The sequence below is a fragment of the Pantherophis guttatus genome, chromosome 3, assembly GCF_059756535.1.
Source record: "Pantherophis guttatus breed Tessera chromosome 3, ASM5975653v1, whole genome shotgun sequence".
Taxonomy (NCBI): domain Eukaryota; kingdom Metazoa; phylum Chordata; class Lepidosauria; order Squamata; family Colubridae; genus Pantherophis; species Pantherophis guttatus.
This window is the reverse complement of record NC_142065.1, coordinates 148,865,648-148,886,975: the sequence shown is the minus strand read 5'-3', so window position 1 is coordinate 148,886,975 and position 21,328 is coordinate 148,865,648.

Here is a 21,328-nt window from a genome sequence, read left to right as displayed (position 1 = left end):
AGGGTGGGCAAAAGGATCTTAGACAAAGGAGGAAGTGGTTCCATTTCTTCAAATGCCAATAAGGAGATCTTGGTTTTTCATTGGAATTACAGACCTGATTAACATTTGAATCTTGGTAAGGAAAAAGCAGTACAGTATCAGATAACTTCGAAGGAAAAGCTTTTCAGTGGATCAAATACTCAAAAATACCATTTAATTTTCAGAGGTGAAACGGTATAAGGGAGTTTTTGGCACCGTGTTGTACAAGTGATATGAAGACAGAGATGGAAACAGTAAAATCCCGGTCCCAGTTTGAGGATTGGAGAATTTCTTGAGTTGGGAAGAACAATGCTGATTTTTAAGAGATCAATGAAGCAGAAATAATCCTTACTTTGAGCATTTTTATCTTGAAAATAACAATATCCAGGAACACAACACAAAGGCTATGTGTTCTACAATAAAACTGTGCGGCGACCTCTATGCATTGACGACTTAATTATATTAGGCATTAGCAGATACAATTGTGCCATTTTTAGCGTGACACCTTTTGATTGCTCAATACCATAGCAGCACTCAGAGCAGTTATGAAACACTTCCTTCTTACAAAAAAGTGCTTACTATTCTAAAAAGCCACTTAACGACAAAGAAGGAGTCACTGGAGAAGAGCCTAATGCTGGGAAAGATCGAGGGCAAAAGAAGAAGGGGACGGCAGAGAATGAGGTGGCTGGATGGAGTCACTGAAGCAGTCAGCATGAGCTTAAATGGACTCCAGGGGATGGCAGAGGACAGGAAGGCCTGGAGGAACATTGTCCACGGGGTCGCAATGGGCCAGACATGACTTTGCAACAACATTCTACAAAGCATGTCAAATATTTTTCAACATTTTTTTTTTCCAAAAAAGGCTAGCATATTTACCATTTCTGAATTCTTTTAAAAACAGAACTTTTGGGGGGAAATGTGCATCAGCCCTATTAGTAAACATATAATACAAGCAACGAGCCTGTAGTACAGTGGACTAAAGCACTGTTATTAACTGTTACTAACAGATTAACATCTGCTTCTTGCAATTACTGCAAGTTCAAATCTCACCAGACTCAAGGTTGACTCAGCCTTCCATCCTTTCAAAGGTAGGTGAAATGAGGACCCAGATTGTGGGAGCAATAAGCTGACTTTGTATAAATATACAAAAGTATGAAGGCTATTGCTTAACGCATTGTAAGCTGCCCTAAGTCTCCGGAGAAGGGCGGCATATAAATTAAAGCAAAAAAAAACAAAAACCAAATCTACAATTGTAATTTTAATAGTGATAGAATCTCCCCAGAGTAAAACAATACTTTCCATGAAGAACTGAGTGTTAAAAAAGAAATGAAAAGAAAGTTCAGGAAGTATGAATTCTATCATTCCTTCCTTCAAATTTCATCATAACCACCAGATGTTTGCTGAAACAAAAGAAAGATTCTTGAGATGTTGCTGGCGTAGAGAGGCATCTAAAATTTGCTAAAGCTCTGGAAAACCAAGTATATGTCTGAAATTTGAAAAAGATGTAGAATTTTTGACACTACTCCAGGTGAAGCAAATTCTCAAGAAATTCTCTTCATTGAATGAGATGAGCTTACCAAGTAAACAGTCATTTCTGGCTAGATCTCACTAGCAACAGCTGTGAATTCTACTGATAAACAGATTTGTTTTCCGCTTGTCAGTGAGCTCCTGGAACAGATGCAAAACTAAAAAAAAAAAGGTCACTGAAACATGAAAAGAAATGCATCAGGTTGAAAAAACTATAGAAGTGGGCTTACTTCTATAGTTCCTGTAACACCAAATTGTTTCTTATTGACTCATATACTGTCCTTCTCCTTATTCTATAATTTTACACAATTTTCTACTGTTTCCTCATATCCTCATAAAAAGGAATACAATACATAAAATAAGTGTTGATTCAAAATGAGCTTTTCCCTTTGGGAGCCTGTTTTTTCCTCCTTTATAATAAAGGAGGAACACAGACTTGCAAGATAGTTGCTTCAGGTACGCTTATCCAGAAATACTTATTGGTATTTTAAAATACTGCCTGCCTGCCTGCCTGCCTTCTTTCCTTCCTTCTTTCCTTTCTTTTGTTGTTCCTTCCTTCCTTCCTTCCTTCCTTCCTTCCTTCCTTCCTTCCTTCCTTCCTTTTGTTGTTCTTTCCTCCTTCCTTTTGTTCTTCCTTCCTTCCTTCCTTCCTTCCTTCCTTCCTTCCTTCCTTCCTTCCTTCCTTCCTTCCTTCCACAAATAAACTCCAAAGAAAATAAAATGATAGAAAGACAATTACTTGGTGGCCCACTCAAAATCAAAAGCATGGTTAGAATAGTGGAGAATCCTTATAGACGTAGGAGTAGCACTTGTATAGAGGAGCACACAACCTGTTTTTAAACACATTTAGTGGCCTTTTGAAAAAGTGCTAGACCCTTTTTTAAAAAGAGTGCTAGATTCTGCCTTTTATTTGTTGCTGGTTTTGACACCAATGAGCACTTTACAGATTTTCTGTTGCTTCTTTCTGTCAAGGAATTTCACACAGCCATACACTTTATTATTTCCATTTCTTTAGGAGGGGGCTGCCATTTTGCCTACTCTGATACCACATTCAGTGTTATTCCTGAATGCTGTGGGGCACAATCACTTGCTGTCATCATTGTCATTCCCTTGCAGACTTTATCTAATGGGGATATAGGAAGACTGTGTGAAGGCTTTCTCAAGTTGATGGAATCGCAAGATGTACAAATGTTTGTAATCAAATGATATGTAGACAAAATAAATAAGTCAAGCTCAACTAGACAGATATGTAGTTTTCTTGGCAACAAGTTGTTTTCTTGGCAACAACATGTATTTTGCTCCCCCTCCCCCAGTATTGCAATCTAGCCCACACTGTACCCTGGTGATTTACGGGTGGTGTTGCATCCAAGCTTTCTCCAAGTCTGACCCAGCCAGGTCAACCAAGTACTATCATCTATGTATCGGTGTTTTAGTTACAGTTTATTCAACTGCAAATAGATTGAGGCAAAATGTTAATGGCGATTACATTGTCAATAGGTTCTACTGAAATTTTATTGCTTAATACATTCTTTGCCCCGAACTGTTCATTCTGACTGCTGTTCAGAACCCTTCCTCCACTGTTTCTCACGATATGCTTTAGTCCATGACACTTATTTGATATTTATATATTTATTTGTAGGCATTTATGAAATTTACAATCAATTTATACATTTACATAGACTGTTAACCAATGGCTTGTTTAATCACTGAAATTTATTAATTAAATTACAATTGGCTAGGTTCACACAATGTGCTTGCCCTGAACCTGTTGTTTAAAAGAACACAGTGGGTGGATTTATAATCACATGCTAATTAAAATTAAGTCAACTACATTGCTGTCTAGTACAAGAACTCAGATTGTATTCAATGCAATTTACTTCCGTATTAGTGTGTGGAGAGAGTTGCAGTCTGAATTTGACAGCAAATCAGGATTCATTTCCACAAAACTTTTAAAACTTCATTGACTCACTTAGTGCCCATGGTAAAAAAAAAATTATATTAATATACTGTATATCTAAATAGTCCTTGACTTATGCCCATTCATATAATGATGGTTTGGAGTTACAATGATACTGAAAAAGTGATTTACAACATCCCTGTGGTGATCAGAATTTGAGTGTTTGGCAAACAAGTGCATTTATGATTATTGCAGTATTTTTTAACCTACTAAAGAGAGGACTTAGTGATGACACGATACCTGTCTTCCAATACAGGGCTGTCAGAGGGAAGAGGGGGTTGAGGGCCCCCTCTTCCCTCTGTACCTGAGGGCAGGACAAGAAGCAATGGGTGGAAACTGATCAGAGAGAGAGAACCAACTTGGAAATAAGGAGGAATTTCCCGACAGCGAGAATTATGGTAATTAATGGAAAGGCTTACATCCTCTATCGCTGGAGTTTTTGAAGAAAAGATTGGACAACCATTTATCCAGGATGGTATAAGATGATATCCTGTCTTGGGCTTAGGGTTGAAATAAAAGTCCCTTCCTGCCCCATGATTTTTTGATTTTAAGAATTTTGCCTGGCTGACCTGTCAAATATGTATCAAGAGGGATGATATGAAGAAAGAGGAAGAGCCCCAGTGACTCTCACAATTAAGATACCATGCTGAGTCATGTGGGCTGCTTCAGAACATGGTCCTTGAAGAATGCTAAACCCATGTTCAAAAAACAGTCAAATTGACAGATGGATTTGGAGCTTAGCATGAAGCATGCTAACCTCACATTTTCCACCATGCCACCAACCTATTCTTTGGCGCTTCTCCAGAAAATCTCTAGACTGCTGCTCATAAATAGCTGGAGTGTCAGGGAAGTGATATGGAGAATCTGAAAAGCTGTTTAAGTTCTATTCCAGGCACTCACAATTTCCCACTCAACCAACCACTAAGGAAAGAGTTTGCTGGTGGTTTTTCCTGATGAGCTAACTTGGGCTTATTTTTAGGGAATAATTAGCTCACAAGAAAAATTAATGAAAAATATACAAGTAGATGCATATGATTTTTCAGATTAGGGTGTCGTGAACAAAATTATTATATTATGTTTACTATATATTACAATCTACAGAGAGTAAATCAGATGTCCATAGGGAAATGCCAAATGGCAGAGTCCAGAAATATTATTCATTAGATTTGCGAGAAGGATTGGCAGAGCTGGGGAGGTGTAAAAAGAGGGATCAGTCTAGAATCATTATGTAGTCACAAACAAAGTTCAACCCGCCCCTTTAATTGCTATTACCCTTATCTAATTATAAACAGGTGCTGACCTTAGTTGAAAAGATTCCTGTGCATAGGCTTTTAGCAATAAATCAATTAAACTAAATCTTCACACATAGATTTGATCTTTCGTGCCTGACAATAGCACATACAGAAAATGGTTTTAGAAAAGACTTTTCCTGTTTTTATTAATATAATTACTTTCTTTTTTTAAAAAAAAAATCCATTGCCATATTGTTGCTTTCTAAGATCATTTCTGATAAGCCAGAAGGCTAGTAAGAGTTAGGTGCCTTTCTGAATGTTATCCAGATTAAAAATTCCATAACAGCCTTCATAGCATGAGCCAGTCCTCTTTGTAAATCAATACTCTTTGCATTTAGGAAAAAACTTAAAGTGGAGACCACTTTCTCCATCTCACTCCTTTTCTCAAAAATCAAAACATCATAGGGCGGAAGGGAACTTTGGAGGTCTTCTAGTCCAACCTTCTACTTCTGGTCATGAAGCACCCAAACACAAATACAGAATGCTTCATCAGGTCTCCAATGGCCTTAGTTAAATACTGGAATAAAAAGAGTTGTCTATAGAAAAAAAATTAAAAATTGGCAACCCAATCCATAAAAGAAACTGGATTAGGAATATTAACCCTACAAAATAGCTCAAATCTTGGCTTCTTCCCCCCGCCCTGAGGTCATTGTAGTAAAAGAAAATACTTCCCTCTGGTGGCCGAGGGCAGAGAGGTCATGTTTTGTGTTCTGCTTGAAATATACAGCATGCTTGCAAAAATGTTTGAAGCCAGCAGCTGCATGATCCAGATTATTGGATTTTGAAAGATCACGCAACCATAGCAGGCAATCAACAGATTGTGCTAGCTAAAAAAAAAATATCTTCATCCAATCCTACATAATTTTTCCCTTCCGTTCATGAAACTTTCAGATTAGCCCTAATGTCTCATTTCAGAGAACAGGTCTATCATTATCTGTAGAGTTGACAATCTGATTACTAACCAGCAATGACTCCATTAAAGCATTTGGTCTATTGAACCTGATGGATCTTGCCTATAAAAAACATCCATACCAAAATCTCCGGGTGTTTTGTTTTGGAGCCAACTTCCCATAAGTAGGTGAATGGATAACAAGATGGCAGGTGCCATTTGCCACATCCTCCTTATGGTACTGCTTCCACCTTATCTTTACACCATCATTTGTCCCTCCTCAAAAAAAAAAATATCTACTCTAAACACTACATGATTGGATAACAATAGTAGGTCAGTGGTGGGTTTCCCCCGGTTTGGACCGGTTCTATAGAACCAGTAGTAAAACCGGAGGGAGGCTCCACCCACTGACCCCGATGTCATCAGAACGCTTCTGTGCATGTGCAGAAGAGTGCCCGTGTGTGCAAGTGAAGCGAGAGAGAGCGCGGCCCCATTGCAAACCGGTAGTAAAGATAAGTAGAACCCACCCCTCTAGTAGGTTATACTGAAGATGTGTCATGTAGTCACAGCTATGAATTCCTGGATTTCTCCATTATTTTCCATGACATAGTGGTCTTTTCTCCACCAAAGAAGACCTGCCCTTCCTATCCTATAAGTTACATTAAAAAGCAATCAGGACGTTCTTTTTCCAGAACAGCCATCATTATGTTGTCTGTTCCTTCATTCATTCACCAAATACACAGAAAGGCTGAAACCAGAGGTAGGTTTCAGCAGGTTCTGGACAGTTCTGGAGAACCAGTAGCGGAAATTTTGAGTAGTACGGAGAACCGGTAAATACCACCTCTGACTGGCCCCGCCCCCATCTATTCTCTGCCTCCCAAGTCCCAGCTGATCGGGAGGAAATGGGGATTTTGCAGTAACCTTCCCCTGGATTGGGGAGGGAATGGAGATTTTACAGTATCCTTCCCTGCCACACTCACCAAGCCATGCCCACCAAGCCACGCCCACAGAACCGTTAGTAAAAAAATTTGAATCCCACCACTGGCTGAAACAAGTTTATTTTTCACAAAGCAGTTAGGCGCCACAGAGCTAGTACATAGTGCTTTATATTCTTCAGCCTGGTGGAATCCAGATATGTTGGCTCACAATCCAGAATGAACATGAAATAATATGCTGCCCAGGGAGCTGTAGAATAAGTCATTTGGAGAGCAGTGGACTGGGGAGAATTGGCTAGAAATGTGTGGTTTGTTTTTTTTTAAAAAATAAGAAATCTCAGCTGAGTGGGACAATGCCCCCATCTTCCATTGTCTCTCTTACAACTGATCTTTGTCTTCTGAAGGATCTAAAATCTCCTACGCCACTAGGAGCTACCGCATCCCGAAGCCTAAAGCATTCGTCAGATTTGCAACAATTATCAACTTGCAAACTTTGGACATTTGCTATTCTATTTATAGATTGCATTGGCTACCAAATCATCTGTACTGTAACACTTGGGATCATGCTCAAAGCTAATATGCCAAGCTTTTAATCATTAACCTATTGAACCATTTACCACTCTTTGTACTGAATGCAATTAAGGCATGGTGGGAGGTTACAGCCCTGTTTCTACATATTTGAGTTCAGGAGACAAGGGATTGAACTCTATCTTAGCTCTGAACTCTGACTTAGATGTGTAGCTTATCTAGCGAAAAATAAAGTGAAAACTTGACAGCCGTCAGAACAGCAGGCCTCTTTCATTTGAAAGGTAAAATGTCAGGTTAAAGCAATTAGTTTGATTGTGCCTCTGAGTCCTAGTGTGAAGGTCAGAAGGACAGGCATGCAAACAAACTGGGGAAAAAAAATCTTCATGTTGAGCTTGACTCCTGGAGACACTGTGGACACATCCACATAGTTTTCTTGGCAACAGGACAGGAGTGGTTTGCTGCTGCCTTAGTTTATCCTATCACCTTGGCTTTCTCTGATAATCTTCCTTCCAAGAATTAAGCAAGCCCAACCCTGCTCAGCTTCCAAGAACAGCCACATTCTTTTACGCACACAGATCATGTATAATTCATTTTTTGTCAAATTAAACCCCTGCAGTTGCATGTTTCTAGGCAGGACTGCATAGGTGAACCTTCTAAATAAAGCATTTTGAACTATTCATTAGAATATTTTTTTTAAAGAAAAAAACCAACAACCCTAAGTGTTATTTGGCATTTACAAAAAAATCTACATCTGCTCCAGTGAATATTTACTTCTCACACAACAGCTTATAAAATCCCAGCAGGCGTAGCTGTGTCCAAACAGTATGTTTTAAAATTATCATTGGCAGAAACCCATGAAATCCAAAGTGCTAACACAGATATCATAAACCACATGTAATGGCAGCTGCTGAAAGAAACAGTATGAACTGCTAGACCACCAACAGATCTTGCTCATATAGTAAACTATGCCTAGATCACAGTTTTACAAAAATCAGGTTATTTGAAGGAGAAAGCCAATAGAAAGACACAAAGAATGCTTGTGTGATGTAGTATTAATATACAGTAGGTTTGGAGTATAGGACAGGTGTACCATATGACAAGCAATGGAGGTGCTTGAAGCTACAGATGTCCAGGGGCTGGAAGGCAGAATTAAATGGGCCCTGAGCAGTGGTGGGATTCAAATTTTTTACTACCGGTTCTGTGGGTGTGGCTCGGTGGGTGTGGTGTGGCTTGGTGGGTGTGGCATGGCTTGGTAGGCATGGCTTGGTGGGCGTGGCAGGGGAAGGATACACTAAAATCTCCATTCCCTCCCCACTCCAGGGGAAAGTTACTCCAAAATCCCTATTTCCTACCAATCAGCTGGGACTCGGGAGCCAGAGAATAGATGAGGGCAGGACCAGTCAGAGGTGGAATTTACCGGTTCTCTGAACTACTCAAAATTTCCACTACCGGTTCTCCAGAACTGGTCAGAACCTGCTGAAACGCACCTCTGGCCCTGAGGCTTGCCTTGTAACCCCCAAGAAAACCTGTTGCCTTCCAGTTTGGTGGAGGACACCCTTACCCTTGAATTAGAATTGAAATAAAATTGAAGTACAATTCAATTACTGTTCCTGTTGGTCTGTAGGATGGTGAAAGGTGCCATCTTTCTCTTGGCTTCAGGGGGCAGAATATCTTAGGCCAGCCTTTTGTATAGAGAAAGGGAAGGTCCATCTAGGAGATGGTTCTCAGAGTCTTTGTTGTCTTTCTCGGCTTCTTCTTTCTCCTGAACTTTCTTTCACAATAATGAACCCAAAGCATAAACTGCTACTTCATCCACTTTCTATCCCTTTTGTCCCAAGTCCACATGCAGCTTCAAGTAACAGCTTCAAGTCACATTGGTGATCATTCTTTACCTTTCACAAGATATCCTGGTCTCCAAACAAGCTGAGCCACATTGTTCAATCAATTATGTTACAACTTGTTTATCAGGCTTTTGCAGTTAGAACTAAAACATGGACATGGTATTTATACAACCATCTAAATCAATCACCCTCAGAGCATGAAGGAGGTTGAGACAGGAGGAAGTTGTCTAGCATGGAAGGCAGAATGATGGAAGTCAGTCTTATATTAAGTAAACATTGTCCTGGTTGAAGAGAAAATGGCTAAGAGCCAAGAATGAGAGATTTTAATATTTTTAATCATTTATCTTTGTCCCTTATTAATCATACAGGTGATTAATCAATCCCAGTCAATTTAATTAACTTATGTCATCCATCTATATTTTAATCAATCAATAACTTCTTTCAGAATATACCCTGGAAATATTCAATTGCTCGTTTTTTCTTCCTACTATTAAGCACAATGAGGATGTATTTTTCTGGATGGTTTTTGCTCAGGGGAGAGAAAGGGATTTGTTTTTAAAATGTATTTTTGACTTTTGCTCTTTGGTTATCCATTAGCAGACAGTTTTATTGACTTACAATTCTACTACTGTAATGTTCATTTAATTATTTCCAGTGGGATTTTCAAAATGAAGCTACATATTAACGTTTACTATTAGCCACTATTTGCATTAAATACATTCATTCATTCATTCAGTTCCTCACTACTTGGAAGTGAGGTAACTTGAATTCTCCAAATTAGGTCCAGTATCAAATTAAACCAAATTAATATAATTGAACTAAATGACGTTAGACTACTTGTGGCATATCATGGTTTCTATATTCATTGCTAAAACAAAGCCAGTAGAAAAATTGATTACTTTTAAAAAAAATCTACTTTTATTCCAAATATCCTTTTTTTTTTTTTTGGTAAATTAAATCATCTTGTTTTTTTTCTCCCATTTGGAAAAATCAGCACTATTAATGTCACTTCAATTTCATGTTGTCCTTTATGTTAACAAAAAGTTACATTTTAGAAGCCATAACAGCAGATGACAACACCTAATGACCATGGCTGATCTTGGGAAAAAAACCTAAGCAAGGTAAATCTTACTTAAAAATAGAATATATTCTAGAAATCATGGTAGTGTGTGTGTGTGTGTGTGTGTGTGTGTGTGTGTGTGTTAGTATGGAGAATTGAATTGCATTTGTAATACAGATTGCAGTTGTGGTGGTATGGTTAATTGGTTTTGTGATTGTTATTGACTATCTTTAATAAAATATATTCCATATAATATTTTCAAATCTATGTTTCAGGCCTCAATTGATCACATAACTACTGGCAATACAGTAGCAATACAGGGTGCATTCTTCTTGTTCATTTATTGTATGGACAGCTGGGAGACAGTACGTGAATTGTTTACTTGCGTGTTAGGAGTTATCAGATATACTTGGTCATATATTTTCTTTAGGGTTCATATAAGGGTGATATTAAGGCCAACTAATGTCCTAAACACAATCCAGCCTTTCTGTTGCTTAACTGAAAAGAAATTAAGATAAACTTTATGATATTCCCAGGTGGCTTCTGACAAGCAACACCAATGAGACAAATTGGATTTAACGACCCTGTGATTCACTTAACAACTGCATACTGGTTTGCCGATTGCCAAGCACCTAAATTTTGATCACATAGCTATGGCGATGGTGCAACAGTCATAAGTGCAAAGATCCATTGTGAGTCACATTTTTCAGTGTTGTTGTAGCTTTGAATAATCCCTAATGAGTGATTAAGCCGAATAAGTAAAAAATAAAATCTTGCGATATTTTCAGCTATATTGGCCACCAGGAGGCAGTATCTGACCACCTTCTTGGGAGAAATTAAATCATTCATCCATCTTTATTGGTCATCTTCATTGCACCTCTTCCTCATGCCCTCCAAACCATATTTCTCTATTCTGAGAACCTAAGGGAAGGTGGACTGAATATACCATTTTGATAGACTGGCAGTCATACAAGTGAGTGGAGCTGATGGCGAGCATAGTACTGTAGGAAGTTAGCACCCACCCCTTTCCTAGAAGAATGAAATATTTTAGGAAATATTAAAAAGGCAGAATATTATACTTCCCTGGATGAGAAACGGAGAAGCATGTTTTAAAGACGAAGCAGCACCCACCTTCTTGCTCCCCCCCCCCAAGCTTTGTCAATGGGCCAGAGGCAGAAACTCAATTCCCTCCCATCTTTGTCAATGGAGCATCATCTGCAACACAATAGGACCCATCTAGCAACAGAAACTAACACAATAGGACCCATCTAGCAACAGAAACTCACCTCATGATACCTGGGAAGATTACATCAGCCAGCAAGGCTAGCTAAGACCCCCACCCCCTGGGAGTCTGTCAACCAATCAGGATACTCTTTTGGGGTCCCAGGAAGTTCAAAGCCAGAGAGGGCATAAAACCTGGGGACTCGCTGTGTCTCACCCTTTTTTCTGTTCAGGAACTCAAACCATGTGATCCTGTCCACCATTAAACCATCTTTCCAAGCAGTCTCCATGTTTCCAGTGTCTTTTTCCCCACTTGGAGCTGAATCCCGAAGGATATTTCTTCTAACAGTACCAAGGGTAGAATGAGGATAGAAATGTCCAGGGACAAATGCATATAAATATATTCAGAAGGTTATTCACAAAGATGAACTTGAGCTCCCCTCCACATTCAATCAGGATTAATGGGGGAGAGGTGAGGTTAAAGCCCTAATACTTCAGCAACCAGATCCAGATCCATTTCGGCCCTTCCCTCACATTTGGCTTTAGCTCTGCTGAGAATGTTAGGCAGCCACTGGGCACTCATCCGCAATACACAGCAGCCACTACAAGAAGGGGACATGGCTGTCTCTGTCTGAGAGCAATGATTCTCAAATTTTAAGATGTACAGGTAATCAGTAACAGTAACCGAGTTGGTAGGGACCTTGGAGGTCATCTAGTCCAATCCCCATCACAATTGAGCCCAAAATTTATGTTGTTAAGTGAGAAATGTGTTACGTGAGTTTTGCCCCATTTTACGACTTTTTCTTGCCACATTCGTTAAGTGAACCACTGCAGTTGTTAAATTAGTAACACAGTTGTTAAGTGAATCTGCTTTCCCCATTGACTTTGCTCGTCAGAAGGTCGCAAAAGGTGATCCACATGACTCCAGGACATTGCAACCGTCATAAATATGAACCAGTTGTCAAGCATCTGAATGTAAATCACATGACCATGGGGATACTGCAATGGTCACAAGTGTTAAAAATGGTCATAAGTCACTTTTTTCAGTGCTGTTGTAACTCCGAACCGTCACTAAGCAAACTGTTGTAAGTCAAGGACTACCCGTATGGGAATTCTGAGAGTTGAAGTCCACATAACTTAAAATTGTTGAATTTTAAGAAAACATTGTCTTAGAGCAGGGCTGTCAAACTCGTGGCCCACGAGCCGGATGCATCATGCACTGGCCACACCCATGCCCAGTTTAGCAAAGAGGGGGAAGTTATGTCACATGACACCGCCATGACAACACAAGTTTGACACTCCTGTCTTAGAGGAAGAGGTTGAAAGAAGAGGTTGAAAGAAGAGGTTGACTAACAAAAGTTGTAGGCAAAAAAACACCCAAAATTGTTTAATATATTTACTGCTTATTACATGCCATGGGAATTACAATTAATTTACAGTTGCAGTTGCAGGGTACGATTTATATACTTTTTTTAGTTAAGGTATGAATTTGTAAGCATTTTAGTGCTTATTCCACCTTTCCAAAATAACAGCATTGTACTGTTGCTTTTTCCCTAAAGAACAGCATCTAAATAGGCCTTCATGAGAGTAATATTGATTTCTGAAGTTATATACAAAATTTCTAAAACAAACAAGTGGGACACAGGAATGCGATGTACCAGACTTAACACATAAAAACTGCCCTGGTGTCACATAAGCTTGTTATTCATATTTATAGGAGTTACTTATGAATATTTATGGACATTTCTAATATAAACCACATCGTTTAATACCATGCAGTATGCACATTTTCTTCGTATTCACTTGTGTGAGACTTTTTCCCCCCAAAGTAAAACACATTCTGCAATTCACTCGAGTGCTATTATTATCTTGTATTCAGATCCACTATTAGAAATCACATCTTTCAAAGAAGCTGTTTGACTTTCTGCTCTTCAAGCAGCACTGTCAGAAGCCTTTTCTAAATTTGCACCTGAATATTCTGCCTATGACAAATTTTAGATATAATAGCATGAGCTGATGAATAAATTTAACCCATACCATATGCATACCATTTTTTCCTCTTTTCCATGCGAATGATTTGTATAATTTAGGCGACTTACTTATTAATATATGTAAAGAGGTAGCAGCATATAAGACCTTGAACATTGAACATATTTAAATAAACTGAATGAATTACAGTGTGAATAGGGAACATCAATGTGACTGAAGGCCAAAATGTTGCCACACATTAACAAGCAATGGGATCTCCCAGAGGTGGTATTCAGCCGGTTCGTACCAGTTCAAGCGAACTGGTAGCAGAGATCGCAGGTGGGCCCGCTCACCCACCTCACTCTATGCCATCCTATTTAGGGACGTTTTCGAGGCTGGGAGCATGCGCAGAAGGAGGATGTGCACGAAGCAAGCATGCGCATGCACAGTGAACCAATGGTAAGTATATTGGAAACCCACCGCTGGATCGGGCATGATATTCTTGAGCATCATACTCCTATTTACCTGACTTATGGGGGCTGGGGCTGGGATGGCTTACTGAGAAAAATCGGTGAGGCAACAGTAATGTCATTTCAGTTACCAATCCGCAGAAAGAAAGCCTTATGCACAAAAAAATCAAAGCAAGCATGACAAGAGGGAAGTCTGCTGCCTCCCTGCCTCTTTCTTTCCATAACACATATCCATGCATGTAATTGGGGGAAGGAAGGAAGGAAGTGTTGGAAGAAACATCCTTCTATGTTCTGCTCCAAGTGGGGAAACAGACACTGGAAACATGGAGACTGCTTGGAAAGATGGTTTAATGGTGGACAGGAATCACATGGCTTGAGTTCCTGAACAGAAAAGGGAGGAATACAGCGAGTCCATGGGTTTTTATGCTCTTTCTGGCTTTGCATTTCTTGGGGCCCCGAAAGAGTATCCTGATTGATTGTCAGACTCCCAGGGGGTGGGGGTCTTAGCTAGCCGATGGTCACATATGCTTCCCAGGTCACATGTGGTGAGTTTCTGCTGATATTGTGTAGAGAGCTAATCCTATCTTTGTTGGATCTTTGGCAATTCCTACTATGGCTCTGCCTGAAGGAGGCAGATCTTTGTTATGTAGAATAGACTGGCCCAGGTCTTAATGGCCCATTGACAAAGGGTGGGGGGCAGGAAGGTGGGAGCTGCTTTGTCTGTAAAATATGCTTCTCCATTTCTCATCCAGGGAAATATAATATTCTGCCTTTTTCATATTTCCTAAAATATTTCACTCTTCCAGGAAAGGGGTGGGTGCTAACTTCCTACAGAAGGAAGGAAGGAAGGAAGGAAGGAAGGAAGGAAGGAAGGAAGGAAGGAAGGAAGGAAGGAAGGGCTTTCCTAACATTGTGTGCATGCATTTGTGTGGGCACATGTGTGGGTGCACACAGACACACAGAGAGACTTTGCTTAGGCATAAATGGACCCACGCTTGGGAATACCGAGAACTTTTGCCTTGCTGTATTGTACACATATAATTCTTTATAGTGTTGACATATTTCAAGCACTGGTAAGAAAGAGGAATGCAGGAGTCCTTGAAGTTCCTGTCCCAGCAGATAACAAGCTTTTCTGCAGATCCTCATGAAAAGGAGGAGCATTTGAACCCCTATGCCAAAGTGAGCTCAGATTCAGATCAGGAGACTGACAATGAGCAGCCAGTTCCAGAGTTGCCAGAAAAAGCCCTGCCTAAGGCAGAGGAAGTGGGGCTGGTAACCAGCAGGCCCAACTGCTTTCTGTCTATGAAGATGAAGATGAAGAGTCTGAGTTTTCCCAAAAGCTGGGTTGTCCTGTCCCAGGCCTAGCACACACAAGCACGCAGAGAGATGGTTGCAAACTTTACTGATACGTTTTGTGAAGAAAACAAACTAACTTCTAACTAAACCACTCTATATGATCAGGAAGAAATCCATCCTCTTCCCAGCTTGAGCAGATTAGAGATGGGTGGTATCGGCACCAAAACCTCTGATATTTAGGTTGCTGGGGAATTCTGGGAGTTGAAGTCCTCCAGGCTTAAAGTTGCCAAGGTTGGAGACCCCTGCCCTAAATTACATCCCTAATAAAATTAAAGTAGAATCTACTGAAAATGTGATTATAAGAACTGTGGGCCAATATTATTAATATTCATCCCAAGTCAAGTTATCTTAATGGAGAAATTGTTGCACTCAAATAATCTTTTCAAAGCACACTTAATGATTCTCTCATTCCAAATACGCTTTGACAGAACAAGGCAAGAAAACACGAGGATGTTGGAAATTCCACCTCCTGCCTTCCAGGTAACCACTACTTTTGAGAAGCCTTTGCCTCTTGCCTGCTGTCCACTGTGAAGTTCTCTTCTTCTTTTAAAACAATTTTCTTCTACAGATCAAATATACAGCATCTGATCAACTGTAGGAAGTTAGCACTCATCCCTTTCCTAGAAGAATGAAATATTTTAGGAAATATTAAAAAGGAAGAATATTTCATTGAAATATAATATTCTGATAAATATTATAATTGAAATATAATATTGAATGAGAAATGGAGAAACATGTTTTAAAGGCAAAACAGCTTCCTGCCTCTCCCCATCTTTTGTCAACGGGCCAGAGGCAGAAACTCATTCCCCCCATCTTTGTCAATGGGCCATTAATGCCTCAGCCAAGCTCACTCATTTCCCCCCACCTTTGTCAATGGACCATCATCTGCAACACAAAGGACCCATCCAGCAACAGAAACTCCCCACATGGCACCTGGGAAGATTACATCAGCCAGCAAGGCTAGCTAAGACCCCCATCCCCTGGGAGTCTCACAACCAATCAGGATACATTTCTTATACAGGAACAAGAAACTCTGAGGTGAGGCACAACAGAGGGCATAAAACCAAGGCATGTGATTCCTGTCCACCATTAAACCATCTTTCCAAGCAGTCTCCGTGTTTCCAGTGTCTTTTTCCCCACTTGGAACTGAACCCAGAAGGATATTTCTTCCAACACAACCATCTCTAATCTCAAGAGGATGGATTTCTTCCTGAGTTACAGAGCGGTTTACTTAAAAGTTAGGAGACAGCCAGCTAAATTTCCATCCCACTAATCAAAGATTAACCCATTCCCCTTTCTCTTGGTCTCTCACACTAGTTCAAATTCTACTGTAGGAAGTTAGCACCCACCCCTCTCCTGGAAGAGTGAAATATTTTAGGAAATATGAAAAAGGCAGAATATTATATTTCCCTGGATGAGAAATATGAGAAGCATATTTTACAGACAAAGCAGCTCCCACCTTCCTGCCCCCCACCCTTTGTCAATGGGCCATTAAGGCCTGGGCCAGTCTATTCTACATAACAAAGATCTACCTCCTTCAGGCAGAGCCATAATAGGAATTGCCAAAGATAGGATTAGCCCCCTACACAATAGCAGCAGAAACTCACCACATGTGACCTGGGAAGCACATGTGACCATCAGCCAGCAAGGCCCCCACCCCCTGGGAGTCTGACAACCAATCAGGAAACTCTTTCTGGGCCCCAAGAAATGCAGAGCCAGGGAGAGCATAAAACCCGAGGATTTTCTGTATCTGCCCCTTTTCTGTTCAGGAACTCAAGCCATGTGATCCTGTCCACCATTAAACCATCTTTCCAAGCAGTCTCCATGTTTCCAGTGTCTGTTTTCCCCACTTGGAGCAGAACCTAGAAGGATGTTTCTTCCAACACTACCATGAAACCTTTAGCAATGTAAAAGTGCAATGAAATCTGAGTCAGATCAAAGTATTCATAATGATTTATTGAAGAAACACTAGGATAGCAAGGAGAGGAATACAGCCACTTAAAGATCTAGAAGTAGCCCTGTATCCTCTCCAAAACCCTGGCTGAACTGGATCCAAATTGTTGAGATTAAATTGAGAAGCCTTCTATGGAAATTTTGTCCCAGGCAACCAGCAATGGAATTTCTTCTTCTCGCACAATTTGTTCATGGGAAACACTCCCATAGAAAAACAAGTGTCTTCTTTGCTGAATGCTTTATAACACAGTCTTCCCCATTGATATTTCCTCCAGGAGTACTGGGCTACAATTTCCAGAATTCATAGCCAGCATGGCCTTAGGCTGCTGTAGCACTTAATTTGTATGAACACTACTATATTAACTACTTGCTGACATGGTGTATCAGTTGGTCTGAAATGATATGTGCAAAGCTTAAAAATCAAATGCTCAAATTGCACATTTGGTCTTCTGAATGTCAGCATTTGGGAAGTCCCATGTCGTCTGTTATGAATGTGCTTGTGGTGCTTTCTGTTCTGTTTCATCTGAGTTTTGTTGACCATTACTCAGCAAACCTATTTAGTATTTCATGATGATGCAGAAACCCATGTGAGAGTTTTCCCTTTGATCTCTAACTGCCAGGCATTTAAAAACTACAAGGGTTTCAGATGTAGTTGCTGGAAAATGTTGTGGGGAAGGGATAGAATTTAAATATAGCTGCCACCTTCCTAAGAGGATGCTGAACCAAGACGAGCTACTGATCTCACTTCCCACTATGTATAGAACAGCCTGGTATAATCATACCTGCTTACTCACCCTGGTTGAAATGCCTATTTATGCACAAAGACAATCTCTCATTTCAATATTTTTTTCTGCTTCGTTCCTTTGTTTCTTTTAGTGTTACCATGATGTTTTTTTTCTACCCTCTCCCCCTCTCTCCCTCCCTCCCCCCCCTCTCTCTCTCTCTGAAAAATGTGCACACATCTCTCTCAATAAAAATAGACAAGACAATCAGACAGGAAATGGGCCAGATTCTGATTTTTGTTACACATTGTATTGCCGCAGCATGTCAAGTGTGAAGAATCAGGACCACACGTTAAGTTCCAATTAAGAAGATTTCTTGCTCATGCCTATACACAAGAGTCAAAAGGAGAAGGGGATAGCAAGGATGAGATGGCTAGAGAGTGTCATTGGCGCAATGAACACAAATTTGGGCAAACTCCAGGAGAAAGTATGACTTCAAAGAGATGATTTCAAAGGGGGAATGGTGTGCTAAGTTACATGGGGTTGCAAAGAGTCGGATACAATTTAGCAATTGAACAACAACATACACAAGAATCTAGTCAACTAACAGCATTAAAAAGGCGCACTTTGCCTCTTCTTCTCTTACAAAGCATAGGTGATAATTCCTTTAATTTTCCTCATTACACTATTCAGTGATTTCGACTAAGCAAAGGATTTTTCAAAGCCTTCTGCCAAAGCGGTGTTTCAGGGCAGAACTCAGTTTAAGCCATGCCAGCAGCCTTTCCCATCATAATAAAGGATTAGTCCACAAGGAAAGCAGAAGCCATTCAGGCATTGGGAAATATGACAAATGGCTTGGTTTTTTTAAGGCATTTAATCCCTTTGTGAATCATGTGAATATCATAGAATGCAGAAATGGGTGCATCACAACAAAGCTGTATATGGGCATCCTTTGCTGTATGGCCAAGTCTCTTCTCTCACCTGCCATTTTACTACAAGATGTTCATATCTTGCTTCCTTTGGCAGCTCCAAATTAGCTTCCAGGAAATTCAGTGCAGCACAGCGAGAAATGAATTGTAAGGTAACACCCGCTCAAGCAATTTCCAAAGAGGTGATGGCCTGTGACAGTTAAGAATGTTGCCTCATCTAATAACTGTTTTAATTGTGGTAACTTTTCCTCCCACCTTTTTTCTGACTGACACTTTCTGCAGCTCATAGTAAGAGACAATTATTTGTTGACATTCCACACATTTTAGCTCCGAGGAACTCGAGTCCCCAACATCTCCCCATTTTTAATGAATACCAAGGAGAAATGTTTGTTCATTCTTTGTGCACATACATTTTTATTGGAAGAGATCAAATTTTAAATTGAGGTTTAAATGTGCCTTCTCTAGAATATATCAGTCTGGGCTTGATTCAATGAGACATAATTAAAGGAAGCAATATAGCCATTATTATTCCTCTAACCAAGCATTCAGAGGAGCGCATGGTTCACAAGGTTAGGACACTGGGCTGACAACTGGCAGGCCTGTGTTTGAGATCCAGTTGCTGTTGCAGGATGGGGTGAGCTCCCATCACATGCTCCAGCTTCTACCAACCAAGCAGTTATAAATGGGTGCCACTTCAGTGGGTAACTTAATAGGGATGTGAAAGGAGCCCACAACTGGACATCCCTCATGCAACGGTGATGTCACTAATTATTTCAACCCAGAAGTGCTTTGGTGCTCCGGACATGACTTTAGTACTAGTACCAAGCATTCAAGGATTCTTGTATCAGAGTCTCTTTCTTTCTTTCTTTCTTTCTTTCTTTCTTTCTTTCTTTCTTTCTTTCTTTCTTTCTCTCTCTTTACCACCAAGCGCTTTGATTATTGGATATGGCAAAGTTTGACTTCAAAGATGTGATTTCAATTTATTGTCTTGCAGCACTCCTCAATCTGACCACTGGATGAATCTATGCCACAATTTATGCCATCTTTCACATTGCCACAGATCTCTGAGTCATTCTCAATGAACTTACTTCTTACTTCATTGCTTGACTTGTGTTTTTTGCCTTGTAATTTAAGAATAAGGCCATTGTGCGTAAACTGGTCTCTCAAGAACAGTGCTGTTATGGCAAGCACTATTTAAAGATATCTCACATCTTACAATTGAAGTTATTTCAGAATTCCATCTGAATTGAAACACAGCTACTTGGAAATTATTTTTAGATGTATTTACTACTCAAGTGACAAAGCAATAAGATTCAGGGGATTTTCCTATGGCCACTTCTTCCAAAGTAGTTTTCTAGGAAGAAACTCTTGCTTAAGTCAACTTTATCAAGAAGGAGGTGCTAGTTCCAGACAGCCCTGTTGCTAACAACTCTATTCTGGAGAAAGCCAATGCCTCATTGTCCTGATCTTCTACTTTTGCCCTACCTCCCTGAGTCTGTCCCAGAAATAGGAATCTCAAGATAGCTCAAGAGAGAGCTGACCTACCTCAGAACGTGGCATTCAGGACGAGACGTCTCATAAAACTCAGGAATGTGTGGTTTATCATTAATAGTGTGAATCAAATGAAAATAGGATTGGAAATGGAAACGGAAACAGGTCCACTTCTCAGCAGCTCACCTCAGGCCCTGTGCCATGACTTGCAGTAGTCCCTATACCTAACAGTTTGAGATGTTTTGGCTTTTGGGGGGTGGGGCAGAGGGGGAACGTAGAGTCTGACTTTCCTTATCTCACCTTATTGAGTCAATTAGTCTTCAACAGCAAAAATAAATCATTCAAACGCTCATCTCAAAGGTGCTTTTGCAAAAGGCAATTGGACTTTCTGGTTTTTCTTTGAAGGCATTTCGCTTCTCATCCAAGAAGCTTCTTCAGCTCTGATGAGAAGCGAAACGTCTTCAAAGAAAAACCAGAAAGTCCAGTTGCCTCTTGAAAAAGCAACTTTGGGACAACCATGCCCTGGATGACTGAGAATCTCCGTAGACATTGAAACACTTCACACTCATTAAATTTATATCATTAAACATTGGTTTATACTGGTGCAAAATTCAGGGTCTTAACATATGAACGTATTGGTTGTTCATAAACATTTTTAAAAGTTTGTAGAATGAAACAAATATTTTTAATTAATATGTACAATGAATGTATCTCTGACTCTTTCAAATTGCCTATCTGTAATTCCTAATTTTCTGGGTGGTGTAAAGGAAAATGATGAGCTATAAGGAAAGAATTAAACAATAACAGGTACATTAACACATGATAAAACCAACATACTGTATAACCCATAGCAGGTGATCAAATACAGACAAGGACAATTTTTGGACAGGCCTAGAACAACTGGCATTGCACTACAATACACAATTTACATCACATACTTTATCCTACAATAATAGGATAAATATCTTTTCTTTAATGTCATTACTGTAATTATACCTGTTGAGCTTTTAAATATGTACAGTACATATTTATTATATGTCAGTGATAACTCATGCATGTCAATATTGCTTTAAAGTTGTAGAATAAATTCCAAATGCAATAAAATGAGGATCGGATAAAAAGAATGATATTTTGATCTAGAGTCCTATCTCTGAATTTCAATGTGTGCTAA